The sequence below is a fragment of the Sus scrofa genome, chromosome 1 (genome assembly GCF_000003025.6).
Source record: "Sus scrofa isolate TJ Tabasco breed Duroc chromosome 1, Sscrofa11.1, whole genome shotgun sequence".
Classification (NCBI taxonomy): domain Eukaryota; kingdom Metazoa; phylum Chordata; class Mammalia; order Artiodactyla; family Suidae; genus Sus; species Sus scrofa.
The window spans coordinates 259,611,593-259,637,875 of NC_010443.5; positions in this window are offsets into that span (position 1 = coordinate 259,611,593).

Here is a 26,283-nt window from a genome sequence, read left to right on the forward strand (position 1 = left end):
AACGATTGTTCTTAGCTCTGGAGGTAATGGGTTTATACAGCTCCAGTGCCCAGAATGAACTGAATCCCTTTTGTGGCTAGCCATTTCAAATTCCAGAGAGATGGAGTCTTATTGCTTCAGGGGGTCAGGAGTACTTCTCTGGTCAATTAGTTGCAAGCAACAGATTGGGGTTACATAATACATGAGAGGGACCTTTCCTTTGTTTGGGGGCTATAAATAGTGGGTTAAGGAAACCAGTGGCATGTTTGGCACAAATTTTAATTTTGTGTTTAAAATTTAAGTTTTGTCTTTAAACCATTCATGTGAATGGCCAAGTTCCTTGGATGGTAAGTGAAACTGAAAACCAGGTCTCCTTGCTCCCAATATACACAGTTATTTTTGTGCAGAGATGCATTCAGGGTATACTGTCCTGGGCCCACAAAGTAGAATTCCTTCTGTAAAGTCCCTTCTGTTTCGCAGGCTGGGAATCTGGCTACCATCCATTTTGGGGGACGTTCAGCCTAGAGAAGGTCTCTTGCCTCCTGCTGCTGAAGAAATTGCATTAATGGATTTTTAAATAAACCATTGGCCAGAATATCTAAGAGCCTTTCTTTTAGACCTTGACGGGTTTATTTTTTCTTAAATTAAAAATCCTGGCCTGAGGCAAAATGAAAATGTCTTCAGATTTGCAATCAGTGCTTGTGTTTCATATTTGAAATGCACGTTGGAAACTGGAGTTTGGTGTGACCTGATCTTGGAACTTCATTCAGCAGAAGGCTGACTTCATTGAATTTAGGTGTTCTTGATGGGAATGGCCCTTGATCATTAGCAGGAGGGCAAGAGAGATACCCAACGACTCAGCTGTGTGAAGGTCATTCTCCTCCTTCTTTCCCATGGTCTGACACCAAACAGTCAATCAAAATACCCTGTGTGACTAAGAAAACAAAGGGCACCTGAAAGATCCATAACTGTGCCTCAACCCTTCTTGCATCTAAAGGATCCAAATCAGAAGAGGCTATGAATGAACACACATACTCCTATCAATATGGGCAAGAGGACAAAGAGATGTCAACACCAGGGCAGCATCTTCAGAAAATGCATGAATTAAGGGTTCAGTTTATATTTTCAAATACAATAAGTCATCAGAAAAAGGTCACGGGCCCCCCTATTAAAATAGCAGGCACATACAGGGTAGCATGTTGGGATTTTTCACAAAAACATTTAGATTTCACACACGTACCTCGTAAGCTGTCAAAAAGGCAATGCCTCGGGGCTTGAGCTAACAAATGATTATCTTCCACCATAAGAGGGTAAATAAAACTAAATTCACGTATACTTTATTTACTTGTTTATTAACACCCCCAGTTCCACAAGAATTAACACAAAATTCTGAAATATACATATATGTATATATAAATATATTTTAATTTCCCTGGTAGAAATTTAGTTATGTCATATAAGCTAAGTGAGAATGTTAAAGCAGGGTAGAGATTTCTACACACACCCTCATCCCAAACTTCAATACTGTATATATTAGAGAAGTGGGACTTAGGGTGAAGCAAATGACCTGAATCCTGCCAATTAGTGAAAATGCAATTAACACTAAAACTCTAGTCCTCTGACTCCTTGTCTTTTTATTATCTTTGCTGCCTGCCTCTGATTGTGATCACTCCATCTCAATGCAAATCAAAGATCTGGAGTTCCGTGGCTCAGTGGGTTAAAGAGCCAGCATTGTCTCCCTGAGGATGTGGGTTCAATCCCTGGCATCACTCAGTGGATTAAGGATCTGGTGTTGCAGCAAGCATAGGTCACATATGTGGCTTGGATCCAGTGTTGCCATGGTTGTGGGAGAGTCCACAGCTGCAGCTCTGATTTGACCCCTAGCCTAGGAACTTCCATATGCCACCGGCACAACCCTAAAAAGAAAAAAAAAAAAAAAAAAAAATCAAAGGTCTTCTCAAGGCCAGCCCCTGGGCTGGAACCGGGCCCAAAGAGATAAGTGAAATGTGGCTCTGACTGTCCAAAAGGTCACGGTCTAGTGAAGAAACAGACAGAGGAATCCTCATGACCTCACTGGAGCAGTAGGTATGAGAGAAATAGAAAGAGTTACCAAAGAATGACTTCCTGAAAGATGCTGATCCCAAAGTTTTTTTCTTCTTATTTCAAACTTTCAAGAAACAGATGATTCCTATCCTTTGTAAACTACTCCCAGAGCAGAATAGAAGTTGAAAAGCTCTTTCATTCATGGCGTGAAACTGGCAAAACTTTCCCAAAACAAGATTCACAGACCTGAAGAGAGACAGATTTCAGAGGCTGTGTTTCTATTGTATGACCCAGCTCCAACCTAGGCAGTGTTGCACAGATCAGGTGTGGCTTTCTGATTTGACACCAGCTAATCCATAAGCTGGCCAGTAGCTAATCAGAGTGTCCCTGGTGGGCTGTTGGACAGAGGATGAGAAGGGATCATGGATCCACACTGGATACTGTCCCCTAAGAGGAGAAGCGTTCATTTAGCTGCATGTGCTGGCAGAGAAATTTTTCTAATAAAGAGAGGGTAGAGACAAGGAAATATTACAGACCTAAGAAGTGGAGGAAAGAGAAATATCATGTAGTTCCAAAGAGATAGAGATTGTGACTTTTGGTTTCTAGTAAGCTCCCTAGCTCCAGTTCACATGAGACCAGGCCATGTCAGGCTCCTGTTTCCATGGTGATGGTTGGTTGTGTCCACAACAGCCTCTTCACAACCCCCACCAGACACATTCACTTTTCTTATGCTTATTGAATAGGTTTCTAATCTTTGCAATAAAGATAGCTTTGCTATGATAATAACGTCCTAAAACAAAGCAACAAATTATCATTATTTGCAAAAGATATATTTTGATATAAAGAACACTCAAGGGACTCAACTAAAAAACTATTAAAATTAATAAGAAAGCTTAGCAAAAAGACTGGTTACAGGGTAAATACAACAAAATAGTAGCGTACTTCTTGACTGGCAATAACTAGTTGGGAAATAAGATTTAAAAATATTCACAATAACAACAGAAAACATAAAATGCGTATAATAGCTTGAACGAGAAATATGTAAGATGTTTATGAAGAAAGCCACAAAACTCTACGGAGATGCAAAAAACAAAACAAAGCCCAAAAAGAGAAACAAAAAAACACTGACTAAATAGGGAGATAGTGTTCCTGGTCCAAAGACTCAATAATGTAAAGACATTAGCTTTTCCTAAATTAACTTAACGAGTTTGTCAGATTTTCCAGTCAAAATCTTAACAAGATTTTTCGAAACTTAAAAAGATGCTTCTGAAATGCATCTATAATAATGGTAGGTAAAAGCATCTAAGTTATTTTTTTTAAAAAAAAGAGTTATTGGAGTTCCAACTTTGGCACAGATGGTTAAGAATCTGACTGCAGTGGCTCAGGTCTCTGTGGAGGTGTGAGTTCAATTCCCAGCCCAGCACAGTGGGTTAAAGGATCCAGCATTGTCACAACTGCGGTGGAGGTTGCAGCTGCGGCTTGGATTCAGCCCCCCCGGCCCAAGAACTTCCCTATGCTGCATGTGCAGCCATTAAATACAAAAAAAAAAATTAAAAAAAAAGAATTATTGGGAAGTTTTACCCTCTAGTATTATACAGCAAAAATCATAAAAACATTATATTTCTGGTATTATAATAATAGACATGTCAATGGACAAAACAGAAATTGGAAAATAAGATTGGGTTCGACACCCACACATACACAGAAATTTAATATAGCATTAAAAAGGTATCGCATATTTGAGAGGAAAATATTTTTAATACATGATTATGAGCTCCTTTTATAAGGGGTTAAAAGTCTAGGGGTACAGGGAAGCTTTCCCACCAACACTGTCTACTTTACAAAATTACAGAATCATTAAACAATTAAATTGAATGCTTTAAAAATGATGTAAACCAAAACATAAGTATTGGTGACAGTTGATTAAACTGGGGGACAAGAGAAGAGAAGAGATTTTTATTTTAAAAGAAGGGAACTCACAGAAAGAAAAACTAGATGTTGCTATGGAAAAATATAAAATGATCTGTATGTAAACATCACAGACAAATTGAAATAGTAGGGAGAAAAATTGGAATCATTCAAAACTAATATTATGCCATCAGAGTTATCCATAACATGTGATATAAAATATCCCAGTTGATAACTGGCCATAAAATGTCCAGAAGAGGCAATTCATAAAAGAGAGAATGAAAACGCTACACAAAATAAACATATGTTTTAAAAAGGCAATTAAATAAATGCAAGTTAAAACAATGAGCTATTATCCTCACCTCTCGAATTAGCAAAACTGGGAAACAAAATTCTATTCCAAATAGGGACCCTGGAGATAAGCGCTCTTCTCTGCTGCTGGAAATATAAATATGTCTTTTGAGAAAGCAATTTACCTATTATATCTAGAGCCAAATATATTAGAATATTTTAAAGCAGTATTCCCATTTATAAGATCCAAAGAAACGAATTTATAACACAGACCAAAAAAATACACAAAAGATAGGCATAGCAGAGACTCATGTGTGTGTATATGTGTTCATATTTTAATAGTAGCATATTTAGAAGCAAAAATGTACTCGAAAGGAGAGGATTTATTTATTAGCATTGTGGTACAGCCATGGAATGGAATTGACGTAGTCATCTTCATTGAAAAATCCTCCACCAGCCTCACTGACCATATCTCTATCACAGCCATATTTTCAAAAATAGAAATGACCTTCCATATAAGTGATATCTCAAATAAGTTCACATCCATACACCAAAAATGCTTTGAACACTGAACAACTGTCAGTAATTTTGTCTGGGAGACAGATTTGCCAAAGATTTTCAAAACTGTAAAGCTTCTCCCTATCTATCTATCATCTATCTATCTATCTATCTATCTATCTATCTATCTATCTATCTATCTATCTACCTATCTACCTACCTATTATCTATCTATGTAAAGCAACACATAATGCTTTACAATCAGCAGTGAGAAAGGGAGAAAAAAATGGAAAAATCATCTCAACATAAAATAAATGCTTTTTTTTTGGTTTTGTTATGTTTTGTTTTTGCGCCTGTAGCATATGGAAGCTCCTGGGCTAGGGGTCAAATCAGAGCTGTAGCTGCCAGCCATAGCCACAGTCACAGCAAGGCCAGGTTTGAACCACATTTGTGACCTACGCTGCAACTTTTGGCAACGCTGGATCCTTAACCCATTGAGTGAGGCCGGGGATAGAACTGATGTCCTGTGGATACTGGTTGGGTTCTTAACCCGCTGAGCCACAATGGGAACTCCCATAAAATAAGAGGTTTGATAAAGATCATTGCTTCAAAAGAATCAAATCTGTCTTGGGGAATCAAGGAGGAAACGTTTCAACTGGAGCTTATAAAATTCAGCTGTGGGAGATGAGCATGGAAGGGCATTCTGAACAGCACCAACTTCCATAAGAGGAATACAAATTTAGAGTTAAACGCTACTGTGAGACTTGCAAAGGTGGAATTATCTGTTTGAGGAGAAAAGCATTAAAAGAAATTGTAAGGGAGAAATGAGTAATTCAGCAGTAAACCCTAAGATCTGCAGTATGGGAAAAACAAAGCAAAAACCAGAATTCCGAGGAAATAACATTAAGCTCTCAGTTGAGAGCTCTCTTCCAGCCTTCTAAACTATTCATTCCTTTAATCTTTTCTATGTATTAATAGACCCTTACCAGTCTTACCCTTTATCTCATTCTGTTGTATTTCAGGCTTGCCAAGAGCCATTCCAGCTGGGCTAGAAAGAGAAGGATGACCCAATCAAGTCTGGTAAACTCCGGGGCCATTTGGTTTTTCTCAGCAGGATAGCCAGTTACCTAAGTTTAGGGTGAAATGCTGTTATGGTTTCGAAATGTTTGGCTTGTGCCTCCTTTGAAATCTTCCTATCTGAGAAGGAAAGGTGATTCCACATGCAAGCCCCTCATCAGTCCTAGCAATTGGGTACTAAGCCCCTTTCCTATGGAAGATATTGTACTAGACTGATGCAAGATACAGACATAGATGGATAACAAAAGATTCTGACCTCAAAAAAAAAGAAAAAAAAAGGAGTTCCCATCTTGCCTCAGTGGTAACGAACACTACTAACATTCATGAAGACATGGGTTGGCTCCCTGGCCTCACTCATTGGGTCAAAGATCTGGCATTGCCTTGAGCTGTAGGGTAGATCGCTGATGTGCTCAGATCCTGAGTTGCTGTGACTGTGGCATAGGTTGGCAGCTACAGCTCCAATTCAACCCCTAGCCTGGGAACTTTCATGTATCATGGGTGCGGCCCTAAAAAGATCAAAAGAAAAAAGAAAAAAAAAACCAACCTCAATACATTTATAATCTAAACTCCTGGATCCTTAATTTGGTATCCTGCTATAATTGCCAGGGAAGATTTATAAAACACTGATGCTCAAATCACATCCCCAGAGATTCTAATTTAATTGATCCTGGGTGTGGTCTGGGCATTCAGAATTTTAAAAACGCCAAGTGATTCCAGTGGGCAGCCAGTTTGAAAGTTTACTTATTTAAAGAGAGTAGAAGGCAGAATGCCTAACCAATAAACAGTCCTGATCACATCACTTCTTCTTCTTCTTTTTTCTTTTTTTTGGGGGGGCCAAACCCACAGCTTATGGAAGTTCCCAGACTAGGGATCCTATCAGAGCTGTAGCCGCCGGCCTACACCACAGCCACAGCAACGCAGAATCTGAGCCATGTCTGCAACCTACAACACAGCTCATGGCTACAGCGGATCCTTAACCTGCTGAGCAAGGCCAGGGATCCAACCCGCATCCTCATGGATAATAGTCAGCATCATTTCCTCTGCACCACAACGGGAACTCCCACATCATTTTTCTAGATCAAATCATGAATGGCTCCCCTACTGCACATGGAAATAAGTTCAAACTCTTAGTTGGATTTGAGGCCCTTATGTAATCCAGTACCTATTGAATTTTAATCCCCTGAGGTGTCCCCCATAGAAGGTCTACTGCCTGCACGTTCCTTGAGTCTGTTGACTCTCTCTGGAAACAGGAAATATGCAAATCTCTGACAACTCTGAGTGCATTGGCTACCTGGAGAAATGTGTTTAGAAAGATTCTGAGACCATTACAGTGCCCAACAGGAAAAAGTAGCATGATCTATTAGTAATGTCTGCCATGAATGCGGAATGGAAAAGGGCAGTTCCAGCGCTAGACATTGGCCATTCTGCCATTCCTTTGCTCTCCCTATGCCCTCAGTCTGGAATATCTGCTAGGCCCTCCTTCAAAGCACAGTATAGGGCTTCTCTCCACTCTAAAGCCCTCCTGTTGTCCCTCAAATTCTCCCTACCTTGCCTCATGGAGTTTATCAAGCAATTCTCTTGAATCCATGTGTAGCCCTGAGTTTTTTATACTACAAAAATCAATATTGGGTTTTGTGTGCACATCTCAAATACAATATAACTATGATTCTTAAACTTTAACTTGCATTAGAACCACATGGGAGTTTTTTTTAACACAAATCAAGAATTTTTCATTTAGTAGGTCTGGGGTATAGCTTGAGAATTTGCATATCTAACAAATTCCCAGGTGATGCTGATGGTTGCTTGTCTGGGTACCACCTTCGAGAACCACTGCTCTATTACATAATAACCTCCTCAAAGGCTTGTCTCAACTTCATCTTTATCTGGGCATTCCTTTTAGCAATAGCTTGAACATAGTAGGTGCTTATTTTTTACTGAATTATACCACCGTGATTCAAGACATCTGATATGATTGGGACAGACATACACTGTAACTAAGCCACATTGATTTGAAGGATAAAACATTCTTAGAGGATAGATTATGTTTCAGACAGGAGAAGAGAAATCAGAATGACTCCTGTCTCAGTTGCGGAAGCTGAGGTCACAGAGAAGAGGGCACAGTTTAAAAAGAGGCCAGGCTGGTAACCTGGAGACACACATATTGTTCCCATCAGTCAGTTACAAGCAAGCAGGCCCTGAACCAACAGTGGATTTCATGGGGGCGGGGGGGAGAGAGAGCCTTCAAGTGTGATCAAGGTTGAGAGGAAGCCAGTGGGCAGCCAAGAGAAGCCACAGAAGTAAACCTCCAGGTGGCTTTTCGTCTTGCACCTCTGAAGATGTGTCTCCACTTGCTTTTCTGAAAGCCACCGCAAGGCTGGCAGGGTCTCTGGGGACGGGGGAGGGTGCTGATAGAAGACAAATGCGATGGCTCACTGGGAAAATTTCCCCAGCTCTCACCGTCTGGGTTTTAAAAGCCATTTCAGCAATTGTTCAGAGCTGTCAAAAGTCTCTGTCAGATCGATAGGTTACTGTGGAATCTGCCTGGACGGTTGGCCAATCAAAATGTAAATTCCAGATAAATTTAATACATAAACCAACTTGTCTTCCTCAAGCCATTTTGAAAGTCATGAAAAGTAATTTGACTTTTCCTTATGACTGTCATACAGGAGACACATTTCTGCTGGTGTCAAGCATGTATTTGGCCTTGAAACTCTTTGCGGGTCCAGTGGTGGCAGGGCGAGTGTAGGGTATGTGTACATTTAAGGTCTTGCCATCCATGTGCTGTAAAGAGACCTGGCAGTTTCAATTATTTGGGTGCTCTTCACGGGAAAAGTATAAATGAATATAGACCTGTGCAGTGTCTGTACAAGAGGGTGTGGGATTTGCTTGTGGGCTGTGCGAGTAAAAAGCCGTGAGCTCCCTAGTCATGTTTCTCAAGGGCAGCCTCATTTTCTAGAACAGCAAGGTGTGTCTGGATGCACGATTAGGTGAATGCATGTTGCGACCTAAGTTTTCCTAAAAGAGCCATAAATCTTTACATCAAAAGAAGAGATTTATGACCCAGCCCTAATGGCTCCAGGCCCCATGGGGAGGTATGCTCGAGAGACACGCTCTAATTTTTTCACATTGAAAAAAGTCATAATGGGAAAATCATGTAAGCAAGAGGTGTAAAGCTCTAAAGTCAGACATGTCTGGAGTGGAGATGTTGCTTAGAAGCATTTTTTCCCTGTGGTCATTATATTTCAGATGCCTAACTTTCATCTTGGCTTTAGTTTATAAAACACTTTCACATCCTTCATGCTGTGGGATCCTAGGAACCACCCCATGAAGTAGGTAGGTTGGCTTTCATTTCACAGGTGAAGAAATGAAGACCCAGGCAAGGAAACTGGCTTTACCAAGCCTAGATAATATTCTAGGTGGACAGAATATTCTCCAGTTTACTCTCAGATAATCTTTCTACCATCTTTCACTCTGTTTTGTTCTTCTATGCAATGCACAATCTAGGCTCTTCCATTAGTTTTCTCTGGCTCCTATAACAAAGTATGGCAAATCCGGTCAATAAAAATGGATTCTTTTTCTATTCTGGAGGAGAGACTTCCAAAATAGCTCTCACTGGCCAAAATCTAAATGTTGGTAGAGCTTGGTTCCTTCTGGAATCTCCAGGGAATCATCCGTTTCCTTGCTTCTTGCAGCATCAGTCAGAATTTCTTGGCTCCCCTCAAAGACTTAAACTTAAGAGGAGTCCCTCTTATGCTACCATTTCTCTAGTTTTCTTCCTCTGCCTCCTCTTCCATTTTTATGGAGCCTTTGATGACATCTGGCTCCCCCAGATAAGACAAGAGAATCTCTCTACCTTAAGTTTAGCTGCCCTGTGACTTAATTCAAACTTAGCTGTGCAACCTAACATATTCAGAAATGTGGGGATTGAGACATGGACATTTTTCAGGAGCAGTATTCTGCCTGCCACACCTCTTTTGCTTTTTGGCTTCTAATGGGTTCTTCCAGCGGGGCAGCTAAACTTAAGGTAGAGATCAGAAATGGAAGAGAGGCAGGTCCAGGTATTTATTTCCTCTGTTCTTTCCTTGTGTTGCAATTCTGCAGAGGCTACATCATTCTATGAAAGCCGGAGCTCTGTCAGGTAGCCCTTTGGGGAGCTGAGACTTTGTCTTGGTACCACCCTTTGTTTCATCAGGCCTGGGGTGATAACAGCTTCTATATGTTGTTCCCCTCAGCTTGTTTTCCCAGCCTTGGTGGTATCTTTACTTTCCCCGCAGCAACCCTTCCAGTGAATCTTGAGTCCCTCATTTAGGTGTAGCATCAGTTGCTTGCCTGGTTGATGAATGGAGGAAACCTCTTCCAAGGCCAGCTCTTTCCCCTACATCTGGCTTGGCTAAGTCAATGGGGTGGCAACTGTGGCTACAGCATAGTGAAAGGCATGGTTCTATTTCAACTATAATTTTCTTGTTCTCTTCCCTATTCAGGTTATAAAATCAGGGCTAAACTGACAGCATTGGTTACCAATATTTTCCCTTTAATTAATAGAAAGGGCCCATTTAGGAGTACAGAAGAGAGAATTCTGCAGGGCCTGTGGTTCAAAGTAGCCCAACAAATAATGACCACAATGTATTCATTCTTTAGGTCTAGTAAAATGAACACTCGAAACAGCCACTGATTCTGTTCCTCCCAGTCCCATTCCTCATTCAACTCTGCAACTAGCTGGCTCTGTGATGCAGAATCAAGGTCAAGTTCCTTACTCTATGCTGCACCCATACATCGTGGGCTCTTGCTAACTATTCCAGTCTCATCTCTTACTGCATCCTGCCCTCCTCCCTCCATTTGACCTTAGCCACCCCTGCCTCCTTTGCATTCTCTGACTTGCAAAGTCTGCTCTCACTTGGGGCCTTTGCCCTTCCATTCTCTCTTCCTGGAAACCTCTGTACCCAGACCTTGAACTAATCCTCTCAATATCTTAGCTCACATATCACCAGTTCAGGGAGACTTACCCCAATGTACCTAAGCAACCACTCCATCACAGCACCTTGTCTTTCTTAGTTCTTAATATCACCCGCAATTATCTATAAACATTTTCTTTATTTTCTATCTTTCCCCAATAGTATACATATGCCAGCTGAGCAGTGACATTTTATGTCTTATTCATTGCCCAGGCCCTAGCATGTGACTGGCACATAGTCAGAACTTTTTAAAATTCTTAAGTTGAACAATCTTGACTGACATTCATTCAAAACTCATTCTGTGCCAGGCACCGTTCTAACTGCTCTATGTGCGTGGACAGATTTTTTTTCTCTACGGCAATGCTATGAGGTTGATACTATCGCTACCCTTATTTATTCATTTATTTATTTTGGCTGCCCTGCGTAATTCCTGGGCCAGGGATTGAACCTGCACCACAGCAGTGACAAAGCCAGATCCTTAACCCATTAGGCCACCAGGGAACTCCCCCCAGTTTTATAGGTGAGAAGACTGAGGTTCCCACGAATCATGAGTTTGGTTACCTCTGGTGACAGATTACCCAGTTGATAACTAGCAGAGGAAGTTTTTGAACTCAGGCCACTAGCTGCAGGGCCTGGATTTTAATGATCATACTCCACTCTCTTCTCCTTACACAAGGAGGTGTTCTGAACCTCACCTGCATGTATGCTGACACTCTTCCTCTTCAACTTTTGAGGCCCAGTTGAATCTGACCTCCTACATAAATTTCACCCTCCATCCCAACAGAACTTTCTTTTCTATTTTCCTGTTTCATGTTATGTGCAGTGCTGTTACATTTATCATATTGTGTCAGTGACATGGGCTAACTTCCTACGTAATTATTGGTTCTTTAAGGCAGAAACCCTCACTTATGTTTCTAGTGTCCAGAAGTGACCATTAGGCACTCAATAATGGCTATGTAGTAAACATGCTGTATTTTATTTTATTTATTTATTTATTTTTGCTTTTTAGGGCTGCATCTGTGGCATATGGAAGTTCCCAGGCTAGGGGTTGACTCAGAGCTACAGCTGCCAGCCTATACCACAGCCACAGCAACACAGGATCCTAGCCATGTCTGCAACCTACACCACAGCTCATGGCAACGCAGGATCCTTAACCCACTGAGCAAGGCATCCTCATGGACAGTAATGAGTGAAATTCTTGCAAGAAAAATAACTTCTATTATAAACATGAAACAACTTCGTCCTAGGAATGGGCTACCCCCTGCCCCCACCTCTGTTGTTAGTGTCTTATAAGGGGAGGTTTCTCAAGATCCAATTGTCTCACCTTTGCAAATCAGTTTGAGGTTGCCCTCCTGCAAGATTTAGCCAAAATCCTTCCTCCGTCTTCCAGGCTGCTCTCGTTCTCCTCCGCCACATTCCTGTCTCTCCAGCACTTTTGCATCAACCATCTGAATTAATATTTGTAAGATTCCCTAAATATTCATCACGCATTATTCCTCTCCTACCAAAATTATGAACTCGTAGGAAAAAGAAAGAAAGAAAAAGATCTCCTCCCGCATGCCTTTAAAGCCCAGTAAAGATAAGATGGGCGAGGACCTGACCTTCAGTGAATGTAGGTTGAGTTGAATTTGAATGAACTTTGCCAAAAGGCTTTGTGGAATGTTGACAGATGTTGTGCAGGTGTGTGAGGCAGGAGGGAAGGGGTGGCAGATCTCTCAGGTCAAATCCATTTGGGAAACACTGGGTTAAACAAAGTTTAACAGGTTTCCTCCCTACCTGGCTCCCCCATCCCTTTGATATGCAAATATACATTATGAATCTCCAGGAGGGGACTTTCTGGGCTGAATTTGCAAAACATGTTTGCCTTATAAGCCTTTATTTTACACAGAAACTTATAAAATTAGTACTCCATTGAACACACTTGCAAAACACTGAATTTAATTAAATAAATTATAGATTAAAAAAAAAAACAATCTTCAAGATGATTTTTTTCCAGTCCTCTCAGTTTCCTCATATGAAAAATGGGGATGATAATGCCACCCACCTCAAACATCTGTCATGAAGATTAAATAAATGAATGTATTTAAAGGGCTTAAAGTATCAGTAGGTGTTTACTAATACTGCTTTATGGGAGAAAACATATGTTCCCATTGCATATGGTTTATGGGATGCAGAGCCAAGGCTTTGACCAGACTAAGGAGAAGTAGGCTTGCATGACCTTAGACAAGGATGCAATCTGTCTTGTCTTATCCTCCACCTTTTCATCTGTAAAATGTGGCTGGCGAGAGCCAACTTCAAAGACCTGTTGTAAGGAGTCAAGGAGACAAGGTGGGTTGAAGGCTTACCCAGGACTCATCTGGTAGGTGGTACCTCATAGTTATGGGCCAATATTCATTGAGTTCCCCAAATGCAAGTGCTATTCTAAAGGTTGATCTGTATGGACATGTGGTTTTAAAATTAAGGAGGAGGAGTATTTTCAGTTCCAATTTACAGACAGCAAATTGAAGATGAACCAACTTGCCCAAGGTCACATAGTGAAAAAGTGAGAGTCAAGGTTCAAACTCCATTAGGCTGACTCTAATACTAATACAACTGCTATATCTTCTTGCATCTCAGCATCCTTCTGCTATGGTCCTTGTCCACAGTGAAAGGTATTGCCTGAATTCAGGACTTTGCTCCTAGTTTATTACTACTGGCACCCTCACGACAAGGTGTGTTCTACCACCTTAGACCCTCGGGGGTTCGATTTAGGCTTCCTGTTTGTCTATGCAGCTTGATCCCAGCCCCAGGCCAAGAAACTTATAAAGAGAGGGTGTGGTTGATGAAGGATGCGTCTGAATGTTTGTGTCCAGGCCCACCCAGGCAGGTAAAATCCAAAGGCAGACACCCGGCAGGCCCTTTCCCAAAGGATCAAAGGATGCTATGAGAGTCAGAGATCTGGGGGACAGTGGCCCCCACATCCTTCTCAGAGAGATCTCATGACCTGGGTATTCACAGAGTCAACCCAAACTGACACCATCCTGATAAACCAAATGAGTAGGAGAATAATCCATACTGCCTTCTTTTCCAGAGGAAGCTTCCAGGCTGATCCTCCCTGAAGCCCAAGCTATAGGCAATCACTCTCCATTCAGCCAAAAGTGAGACCTACAGAAAGTGATTTGGCTTTAGCCACCAAGTCAGCCAGTTGCAAATTGAGGACTTCAACTTGAGCACCTTCCCTCCAAACCTTGTAGTTTCTGCCCTTCCCCAAACTTGCCCAGGAAACAAAAAGGGGTCAGAAGAAAGGAACTGTAGATGAACTTAAGGGTAGAGTTTTATCTGTGGATGTGATGTGATGTGCCTTGGGTTTAACTAATACCTGCAGGTTCAGAGATGCCCAGCATAAGAAGCTGTGCCGATGTCCGGTTTTCTCTAGAGTTATAAGCAGAGATCAAGACATCCATTTTTTTTTCATCTCAAGGCGTCACCTGATGGTTACTGAGGTTATGTCAGCATTTCCAGGAGGCGTATTTATGTGGTGCTTTTATCAAGCAAGGCCATGGCTCCGATCCCATGGCAGGACTAGGTCAGGCAATGTAAGCATTACATCATCTCAGTTGAGCTGTTTAGGAAAGAGGAGCCAGAAAAAAATGAGCAAGGGGCCAAGATGGTGGAGAGAAAAAAAAGAAACTCATGTGTTGAGCAGCTAAAGGTGTATTCTGGGTCAGGTGCCTCTGACATTATCAGATTGAATCTTCACAAGAGTTCTGCCAATTAGGCATTAAAAACTAGTTGTTCTGATGAAGAAACTAGTCAGAAGGGTTAAAGGGGCCCTACGCTTGGCAGGCCACACGGATGCCTCTGATTTCAGTCTGCTCAGTTCTCTCTGCCCTCATGTCCTCAGAGTCTCATCCTCATCCTCCCATTGAACTTACCACAGGCAAGTCCCTTCACCTCTCTGGGCCTCAGATTTCTTATCCTAAAGCATAGTAGTCCTTCCCTAATGGAGAGACCAACAGGGGGATATGAGGACCAAAGAGTTGGGAATTTTTGATCAATAAGTACATGGTTATTTCTTTATTTTGCTTTTTAAGGCTGCGCCTGCTGCAACAGAGGTTCCCAGGCTAAGGGTTGAATCGGAGCTGCAACTGCCAGCCTACACCACAGCCACAGCAATGCCAGATCCAAGGCTCGTCTGCAGCTTGCACTGCAGCTCATGGCAACGCTGGATCCTTAACCCACTGAGCGAGGCCAGAGATGAACCCATATCCTCATAGATACTAGTTGGATTCATTACCTCTGAGCCCTGGAACTCCAATATTTTTATAAATAGGAAAAAAGAGCTATTAAGAAGGAAATTTCCAAAAAGGTATGTATTTGCTGACTATGTATATATCTTTTCCTCGTTCAGTAGCTCTTTTCACGTGTATATGTGGTAGGTATGCATATGTGTAATATGTATATGTATCTAGCTATAGATACACACACATAAACATGCAAATATTTATAATTATAGCAGCCAATCCTCCCATGGAGTCACTTATAAACCATTCGACAGCATCTGTCTCTTTTTTTGACATGCTGATCTCCTTATCTTTTTAGGGGGGATTATAACATCGCTTTAAATCATGTAATACTTTACCTTGAAAAGGTTCATTTGACATGCCTTTGGGAGCCTAGTTACTAATTACCATCACTGAATGATTTATTTTCATATTTTTGTGCAAAATGCAGAGTACAACACATGCTTTGGAAGTTCTTCCTTGCTAAGTCAAAACTAAGGTCACCAAAAGTATATTTCTCTAGAGTGGTGGTAGGAACATGGTCATGAGAGCTAGCCTGTGTTCAAGTTCTGGCTCTGTCACTTTTCTGCTATGTGACATTGTGTACATTACAGTCCCTTTTAGGTGTAAAGTGGGGCAGTAATAATGTTTGTCTCTTAGGTAATAAACGTATACCTGTAAAATAGTTGAAACAGGGCCTGGAGCATAATGGGTTCAATGAACATTACCATGATTATTTTTTTTTTATGGCCACACCTCCTTTAATGCACCATGTTGGGCTGGGATCATATCCATGCCTTCACAGAGACCTGAGCCGCTGCAGTGGAATCCTTAACCCACTGCATCACAGTGGGAACTCTGACCATTATTTATTTTTCCTTTTTTTGGCTTCTACCTGGGGCACAAGGAAGTTCCTTGTCCAGGGATTGAATCTGAGCTGCATCTGCGACCTACAGCACAGCTGCAGCAACACCAGACCCCCAACACACGGGGCCGGCTGGGGATTGAACTAGCAATGCCACAGAGACAAGCCAGATGGTCAACCCATCATGCCACAGTGGGAACTCCTGACGGTGATTATTTTATTCCAGCTCTAGGCACATATAAGAGATCACGGGCGATTATCTATGACCATTGTTCGTTTGTACTTGCTTTCAGGTATGACTAACAGGGTCAGTTTAGAAAAGCATTTGACCTGGTAAGTCATTATTTCAGTGAGGGGTTGTACAAACAAACACACAGATAAATACAGGATCACAAACTGTTAAATAATGCTTTGACTAAGAGCAAAGTATTCTGATAAGGTAAAACAGATAGGCATATTTTATTTATTTATAAATTTGATTTATTTTTAATGAATTTAAAAAAAATTATTGGAGTATAATTGACTTACAATGTTATGTTAGTTTCAGGTATACAACAAAGTGAATCAATTATACATATATATGTGTTTATATACCCATTGTTTTTCAGATTCCATTCTCATATATATGTTATTATAGGATATTGAGTAGATTTCCCTGTGCTATACAATAGATTCTTTTTATTTATTTATTTATTTATTTATTTATTTATTTATTTTTTAATTTTCCCACTGTACAGCAAGGGTAGATTCTTGTTAGTTATGTATTTTTATATATAGTAGCACGTGTTAATCCCCAAATCCAAATTTATCCCCTCCCCCGTGTTTTCCCTTTGGTAGCCATGAGTTTGATTTCAAAATCTGTGAGTCTCTTTCTGTTCTATAAATATGTCCCTTTGTATCATTTTAAAATTAGATTCCACATATAAGCGATCTCATGATATTTGTCTTTCTCTGTCTGACTTACTTCACTTAGCATGATCATCTCTATGTTTATCCATGTTGCTGCAAATGGCATTATTCACTCTTGTTGTGACTGAACAATTTTCCGTCACATAAATGTACCACATCTTCTTTATCCACTCCTCTGTCGATAGATATTGAAGCTGTTTCTACGTCTTGGCTATTGTAAATAGTGCTGCAATGAATATTAGGTTGTTTGTATCTATAAACATATTTTATATAGAAATTTCCAAAAAGCTTTCCATAAGGAAGTCACATTTCAGGAGAGGCCTGAAGGACAGGAGAGTTTGGCTCAGCGAAGAATAAGAAGAGATTTCTAGGCAGAGGGGACAATGTCACAAATACCCCTCACCATGAAAGAGCTTGGGATATTTGAGGGGGAACCGAATGGCTGGATTGTGGTGAACAAGGGACAAGGTAGAAAGAGATAAGGGGAGAGAGAGATGGGGGAAGATTCAGGTGAGGTTCTGTAGACCAAGGACAGATTTCAGTCTCAGAAATGGGGGCTATCGAAGGGCTTTATATAGAGACATTTTGTGATCAGTTTAACATTTGGGTTAAAACCAGACTGGTAGCCATATGCGAGAAGCAGATGTGAAGATCAATTAAGACGCTATTGCTGGTCTTCCCTGGTGGCCTAGCAGTTAAGGATCCAGTGCTGTCACTCCTATAGCTTGGGTCACTGCTATGGCTCAGGTTTGAACCCCAGCCTGGGAACGTGGGAGCTTCCACATGCCACTGGTACAGCCAAAAGAAAAAAAAAAAGGTTATTGCTATAACCATGGCTGGGGTGGTGATGGTGGTGGCTTAGCCTAAAAAGAGAGAGAAGTCGATAGTTTTAAGAAGTATTTTGGAGGTGGAATCAATGTAACTTTACACATTGATCTATCAATCAATCTATCTATCTATCTATCTATCTATCTACCTATCTATCTATAAAACTTTATATATTGATCACAATTGATATAGCTTTGAGGTGGAATCAATATAACTTTGAGGTTCAATGCATTGATATAATTTGCATCATGACAAAGATTGAATCCAATCGTTGCATGGGATTCCATGGAAGCCCATCTACATTCAACATGAAAAAGACACTCCCAATAATTAAAGTCATTCTGCAGTGAAATTATCTAAGGAGGTAATAGATTATTTGACCTTGGAAATTTTCAAAAAGGGTGTGTGTCACCATCTGCATGAGATTTTATGAAAATGGCTGGGGAATCCCCCTTCAGGACATGTTTCAACATTGTGGGAAAGACTATGCATTGGAATAGTCATAGTCGACTTACTTACCAATATTTATAGCTAACAGTTACGGAGTGCTCATCATGTACCAGTTTTTGTGGTTTTTTTGTTTTTTTTGGTCATGTCCATGGCACTTGGAAATTCCCAGGCTAGGGATCAAACCTGTGCCACATCAGTGACCCAAACCACGGCAGTGACAACACCGGCTCCTTTTTTTCCCATTCAATTTATTTAAACTGAAAAAAAACCCCAGCTCACCCATTTTTCCCCTTTCTCCTACTCCCTATTTCTGGCAACTACCAATCAGTTCTCTGTATCTATGAGCTTCATTTTTGGAGTGTGTGTGTGTGTTTTAAATCCCATATATAAGAGAAATCATATGGTATTTGTCTTTCTCTGTCTGACTTATTTCACTTAGCCTAGTGCCTTCAAGGTCCATCCATGTTGCTGCAAATCAAAAGATTTCATAGCTAATTAATATTATCTGTCCCTTCATCCATCGATGGACACCCAGACTAGGCCAGATCCTTAACCCACTAGGCCACCAGGGAACTCCTATGTGCTAGTTTTTTTTTTTTTTTTTTTTTCTTTTTTCTTTTTAGGGCCACACCATTGGCATATGGAATTTCCCAGGCTAATGGTCCAGTTGGAGCTCTAGCTGCTGGCCTACGCCACAACCACAGCAACACTGAATCCTTAACCCGCTGAGTGAGGCCAGGGATCAAACCCATGTCCTCAAGGATACTAACAGGGTTTGTTACTGCTGGGCCACAAGGGGAATGCCCTGTGTGCCAGTTTTAAATGCTTATTAACCTGGAGTAATCCATTTAACTCTCACAGCTGCTCTATGAGGTAATACTAACCTTATCCCCATTCTGTAAGTGAGGAAGCCGAGAAAAGAGAGATTAAGTAAACTCAAGTTTACACTGTCGTTCAGTGGATAGAAGCAGGATTCCAACTCAGGCAATCTGGATCCACGAGATGCAACTTAAATGACTCAACACTGGCAAATAATTCAATACTTTACAGCAGAGCCATTCTGTAGAACAGTGTTATGTTAGCAAACACAGTAGTCATGAAAACTAAATAGTAAGAATGAAGAAAGAAGATTCAAAATAACTTGCGTATATATGGCAATTATCCCCGTGTACAAAGCACACACACATACAGAAAATGAAAGAGAAGGACTTGTTTGGATAAAGGGAATAGAACCGACATTATTTTTTTCTCCTTTCTTTTCCAAATTTTCCCTGGTACGGTAATACAACATTTATTCAGAAAATATAGTTGCCATTCAAAACAGATGATACCACTCGCACCAGAAAGAGCTGGAAGGGGATTGAATTCCTAAGAACTTTCCCAACATGGAAATTCAACGATTCTATTAGACTGGGTTTTTTTATGGGCAAACTGGGTACTCAATATGAGTGCCTGGATGAAAACAAATCCATCACAAATGAAACGCAAAATCTCCAGTGAAAACTTTTATTTTGATTTAATAGTCAATAACCCAAACTAAACACCAGTCGATTAAGACAAATATGTTTTCGAGGACTCACAACTCTATATTATTAGTCACACATCCCTGACAAAGTTGCTAAACTTCCATAAATATGTTTTTAATGATCAGATGATATTTAATCTAGTGCACACACGATCTCACATTAAGTTGAAATTAAATGCACCGTTTACTGTGTCATATGCCTTCATGGCTTCAACAATCCTCTCTTTTCTTCTCTTTTGAGCTCTGATAACAATTTGCAATGTATCTGTGTAACATCTGGTAGACGAGAAATACTGCTGGCAGTTTTCAGTCTCAGAGTGTGACGAGTCCTGATACAGAATAGTAAAGCCATTTCTCATCAACTTTTCCCAGATGCCAACATACATCTAGGGACAATGTGTTTGGGATGCATCCATGTGTCTGCCATTTTACCCACCTCTAAGCTGAGGACTACCCCACAACAAGCCAATAGACCTCATTGCAGAGGAAAATAAGAGAATACATCAAGGCGTCTCATATGTTTTTTCACTTATTAGCAACCACCTGACTCTAGGAGAGCTGACCCGGCATGAAGCAGCATTATTCCTTGGGATGGTCTATTTAGTTATGGTGGGGATGGATACTAACACTGCTTTTAGAGGTTTGGGATGGAAATGCTATAAAATCGGGTTGCGATGATCATTGTACAACTATAAATGTAGTAAAATTCATTGAGTAATAAAAAAAGAAGACATTTCCAATGATAAGACAAACTACTGGTTTAATAAGATCTCCTTGAGAAAAGGAGAGAAACACTATAGCAAAGCGTACGTCAATTGCAGGACATATCCCAATTTAAGAAATGATTCGAAAGTTAAAAAAAAAAAAAGAATATATCTCAAAATTGAGCAAATAAGGTATCTGATAGATCTGGGGAAAACGTAGTTGGGTTAATTTTTCCATTTCTTTTTATTCCCCAAAGGAGACTGACTTAGATCTTTTAATCTCTCTTTAGAGTCACCTGTTAAGTAACTTGATGGCAGAAGTTAAACTCTAAGCAGCTCTTCCCAAGCATGTTTTCACACTAAAGACAAATTTTGGAGTTCCCATTGTGGCTCAGCAGTAATGAACCTGACTAGTATCTATGAGGATGTGGGTTCGATCCCTGGCCCCTCTCAGTGGGTTAGGGATCCAGCGTTGCTGTGAGCTGTGGTGTAGGTCCCAGATGAGGCTCGGATCCCGCGTTGCTGGGGACTACAGCTCCAATTCGACCCCCAGCCTGGGAATTCCATATGCTGAGGGTACACCCTAAAAAAGAAAAACAAACAAAACAAACAAAAACAAAAAAGCACCCCAAACCAAAAAAACAAATTCTCCCTTGCTGTCACTAGAACCCGGTGGGGGAAGTGTATGGAATTCGCAACAAGCTGAATTCCTTCCAAGATTGGTCCCCCTCCCTGGCAGAGTTTGCCCTAAAAGCTGGCTTGCATGAGCCCACAGTTACCTACAGTGGTTGACGTTTAAACTTGTGCCCTATGTTCAAAGTTCGTGAATTACTCATCTTAAAAAAATCCACTGAGATTTTGTTGAACACTTGCCAGTGGTTTGGTTCATTGTCACTGCTCTAGGAAGATAATGACAGTCACCAAGTGTTTAATACCTCCTACAGGCCATGTTCTTACCACTTTCTACACATCATTTGACAGTTTAGATTCATAGCAGATTTCTGAGGTAACTAGATTATTTTATAGACAAGGAAACTGAGGCACAGGCAGAAAGTAACTTGCTCATGATCCAGAATTCAGATCCTAATGTTTCTGATTCCAGGGCAGATTTTTAAATGACTAAATTAGGCTACTTTCAGAACACAGGAGAAAACACTAGGGAAAAATCTCTTCCCTTAAGGAATTTGAAATCTAGTTACTGGGATAAGATTAAAACACACACCGATAAGTGAAAAATGCTACCTGGTGGATATACATATATATATATATATATATATATATAGGGCCACACCCAGGCTAGGGGGTCACATTGGAGCTACAGCCATAGCAACACAGGATCAGAGCCACATCTGCAACCTATTCCCCCAGCTTGCAGCAATGCTGGATCCTCAACCCAAAGAGCCAGGCCAGGGATCAAACCTGTATCCTCACAGACACACTGAGCCACAATGGGAATTCCTGGTGGATATTATTATTAACCCATTTTGCAGATGAGTAAATAGAGCCTAAGTCTGTAAAAAATCAATAAGACAATTCAACCTTAGGGTTTTGAAGTCCTGTTCCCATGCTCTTTTTAACTCTACATCATATCTACCATCCTATTTCATTTTTGAGAAGGAAGCCAGGTCCAAATGATATTTCATAACCATCCCAATATGAAAGGTTTATCAAACTTTGATGATCCAACTGCATCCAGTGATTTATGTCCAAAATTCCGAGGATGGGCTGTGACAACTGAAAGGCTGTCTTTTAGATGCTCATATTTCCTCCATCCCTATCACCTCCTGCCCAGCACTCACTCACCCTGACCATAAATATCGCCTGCCACTTTTATGATTATTGGTGGTTAGATATGATGAATTCTGATACTAGTCAACTGTGGAGGAGATATTAAATACATTAGCTAATTTTCCCTTAATGCCTCATCCAATATGAATCAATATTGGTTTAATAATTAACATGTTTAAACATTTTTATGTATATTTCATGATGAGACGATCTATGTTTATTTTATGAAGATGAAATATTTAGCTCCCTGCCACCAACAGCCAAGCCATTCCAACTTGGAGCTTTCTCTTTAGCCTGCTCTGGGGCCATCTCATCATGTCCTGGGAGAACTGGCTGGTTCTCACTGGCTATAACCTGGTCGAGGATGCCGAGTTCAAATGAAAAGTTGAAAGCATTTGGAAAGAGGAAAGGCTACGCGCTGAAGAGTGAGTTCTGAGAGGAGCCTGCTGGTCCTGGCTCTCACCCCTGCCCCAGCTCTACCTTAATTCTACTTTCCTCTTCAGGCTAAAAGAACACACTGAGTGTTGGCTCTGAATAAGATTCAACCCCTTCCCTCAAGAAGGGTCAGTATGGGGAGTTGGGGTGAGGTGTAGGGTTTAGGGCAGTGCTTCTGAACGAGAGTACTTTTTGCCAGCCACTCCCACCTCAGGGGACATTTGGCAATATTTGCAGAGATATTTGTGATAACCACACTTGGAGGGGTTGTTACTAGTGCATAGAGGCCGTGCATACTCCTAAATATTCTACATTGTACAGAACAGCTCCCCATAGCAAAGAATCATCTGGTCCTAAAGGCCAGCAGTACCAGACTGAGGGCTGGTTTGCAGTCAGAGAGACTAGACCAGACTCCTCATCCTGCCATAGGCAGTTGTATGAACATGGGACATTTCTGGTCCTTGCCTCCCATCTCTCAAAGATGGGGTGAATCATCATTAAGGTGCCTATTGCGTGAAGTGTGGTAACAAGTGAAAGGTCAGATATTAAAAATCTGGTGTTAGGGAAGAAGGGGAAACCTCTGGACACCTAACTGAATCTACAAATCATAGGCAGGATCAGAAAACTCTCAATAGGAGGTGAATGAGGTCGATTACAAAAAAATGCACACAATTCTTATAGCTACTGTATCCCATCTCTCTAGTGCGACTTTGAGGTTCCTTAGTATATTGCTTTGATCTTAATCTTCAAGAGGCCTTGGGAGCTTGTGCTCATTCTCCTGGATGCCTGTGACCACTAAGTGAACATCTAGCCTGTTGGAAAATGGGAAGCCACATGGGGCAAAAATGAGTTATTCCAGCTGAAGCCATCTCGGCTGGTCCAGCAGCAGACCATGACACACGACTGACCCCAGACAAGGCCAGAAGAACTGTCTAGCCAAGCCCACTCCAAACTGACAACCAGCAGAAAAATGACCAATAGAATTGGTGGTTGTGTTAAACCACTAAATTTTGGGATGATTTGTTACACAGCAAGGGCTGAATGATATAAGAAGCTACAGCTGAGTTCCAGGAGGAGTTGACTTAGAAGAGAGAACAAAATGTTCCCTGTTGGATGTATTTTGGAGTTGAGTCAGCAGGATTTGCTGATGGATCGAATGTAGGGAGTGAGAAGAGTCAAGGATGAGCACAGAGTTCTAGTCTGAAGAACTGGACAAATAAAGCTGTCATTACTCTAAATGAGGACATTTGGTGGCCTGGGTCCAGGGAACTTTTTTTTAACCATGGGAGACATTGATTTCTGTTTTTATGTTAATTGATAAGATTATGAAGAGAGGAGAAAATACTTGGTTCAGATAAGCCAGGGTGATTTCCAGAATGTTAGAGCAGTGACCTTGACCATGTTTGGACTGAGAAGTGGGGGAGAACTGGGGGTAGCAGTTAGAGGCAGGAGTGGACAGATCAACCTTAGAGAAAGACATGAACAATTCATCTATAAAAACAAGAGGGGAAGCAAAGTGTATGGGCACAAATCCCAGTAGGCTGGTAATGATGGTGGGGTATGTAGACATTCTCATTGATCTTCCCCGTGAAATAGGTAGCAAAGTCTGAGAAGTGAGAAGGAGGTGCTGGAGATGTGAGGAAAACAGAGAAGGAATGAAATCATCATGTTGAATGGATTTAGGAAATGTGAATTAGAATCCATCCCCAGGAGGTTCCAATGGCAAACTTCTCACATACCATATGGTTTTAAAATTATCTCACAAGGTAAATGTATCTTCTTCCAATTTGAATAATGAACAAAATAGAAATTTCAAGGGTTTATGGAGTCCAAAGCCACTCAATGTGTTATGCCGGGAAACCAGCTCTCAAACTCTACCTTTAGACACCTAAGCTGCAGCCCCCTTGAGCCTATTCATGATTCCTCCTGTAGGGAAAGGAAACGCCTTGGAAATCAACCCTGTGAAGGGGCAGTGAAATCCTGGGTCCCCACCTCAAGTTCCCTGGAATGGTGGCAAGTGCAGAAATTATCTTCAGGCTTCCTTGGGTTTTCTCAGCTTCATTTTGTCTTAATAGTGCTGCCTGATACCTTCTGTCCTCATCTCTTTTGCCTTCAGCTTTCTTTATTTCTCAGGTCGAGTTAAAGGAACAGCTGTAAGACTAGCTTTGATCTGCCTTTGAGTCAGTGACACATGGCAGGATGTCTCTGTGCTAAGGGCTTTTGAAAAAGGGCTGAACTTTCCTGGAAAAGATGAGATCAGGCTAGAACATCTGCTTTTCCTTTTTTTTTTTTTTCCTCGCTCAGGGTTCTATCCCTTTATTTTCTCTCCTTTCTCCATCTTGTGAAATGATTCATAGCTGAAATGTGCCACTTAATGGAAACTCTGGGTACCAAGGAATTTGTATGATTTCAAGTCTTAGCATCTTTCTCAGGGTTGAAAGAATATTGCCACGCCCAGTCTGGCTTCACGCAAATGAGGCTACTAAAACCGAGAGGGAGGAAGGGATAGCAAAGGCAGGACCAGGAATCAAGACACTTGCAGTCCCATTGGGGGCTGAAGGAAGGCCCATAAATTTGCATATTACTTTTTTTTTTTACACTTTAGAGTGAGCCACAGAAAGAGAAATGGGATTCATGGTTTTCTAACCAGATTCCTCAGCCCTAAGATGACATTTGCAAATAACATTAGGGAAAACATTTTCTCCCCTTTGTTTTTGATGTCGAATATTTAAACTTTCCTTAAAGGTTGTATTCTAAAAAGGTTGAGTTCCTGGTGAGTCAGAGACTGAGACAGACTGCTGGGCCATTTAAAACCAGCCTTGTGACTTCTGGCTGCAATGAAGGGAACTTGGGGGAAAAGAAAGGAAGGAATAGCCTCCAGCCACTCAGACAGCACAAAGGTCTTAGTTACAGTCCTGAAGTTCATGGCCTCCCATCCTCCCCACAAACTTCACTGCATTTATGCTGACTCCCTTCCCTCTTTCCTACTTCAAGATCTTTTATTACCTAAGGTTTTTTTCTTCTGCTCCATGTCTTTGAATTTAACACTTTATATCTCACTAAGACTTTACTCCATCTGTTGGTCCTCCATTCCTGAGTTCCTTGACTCTCCTCTACTACTGTTTTCCTTTAAATGATCTTATCTCCTCCATAGCAGCTCTACCTGAGGCCATATCTTCCTTCTTCCACCTCACACTCCTTCCATCCTTCAAGTGAGCCCTTTGAAGAGGTTCTCTACCTTGACTCTTCCTACATTCCTGTTTCCATGATTCCCCAGCCCCATGAAATTAGCCCTCGTGTCCCAAAAGTTCACTCACGGTTCTCCTGCCTAGGGCACCAATAAACGCCAATGGACATTTTTAGCTTCTTTTTCTCATTTAATGTCTGTGCCAGTTGGTACTGATTTCTTCCTCCTGGAAACAATGTCTTTCCAGGATACTGACATTCCCCAGAATCCTCCTGGACCTGCTCTGTTTTCCTTTCATTTACTTTCTTTCTTCTCTTTTCCCCTGTCTTTCTCCTTTTTTTTTTTTTCTATTTTCTTTTCTTTCTTTATTTTTTTAATGGCTGCATCTGTGGCGTATAGAATTTCCCAGACTAGGTATTGAATTGGAGCTGCAACTGAGCCCTACACCACAATCACTATAACGCCAGAACCAAGCAGTATCTGCCATCTACACCACAGCTTGCAGTAACACTGGATCCTTAACCCACTGAGAGAGGCCAGGGATTAAACCTGCGTTCTTAAAGAGGCAGAGACTACATCATG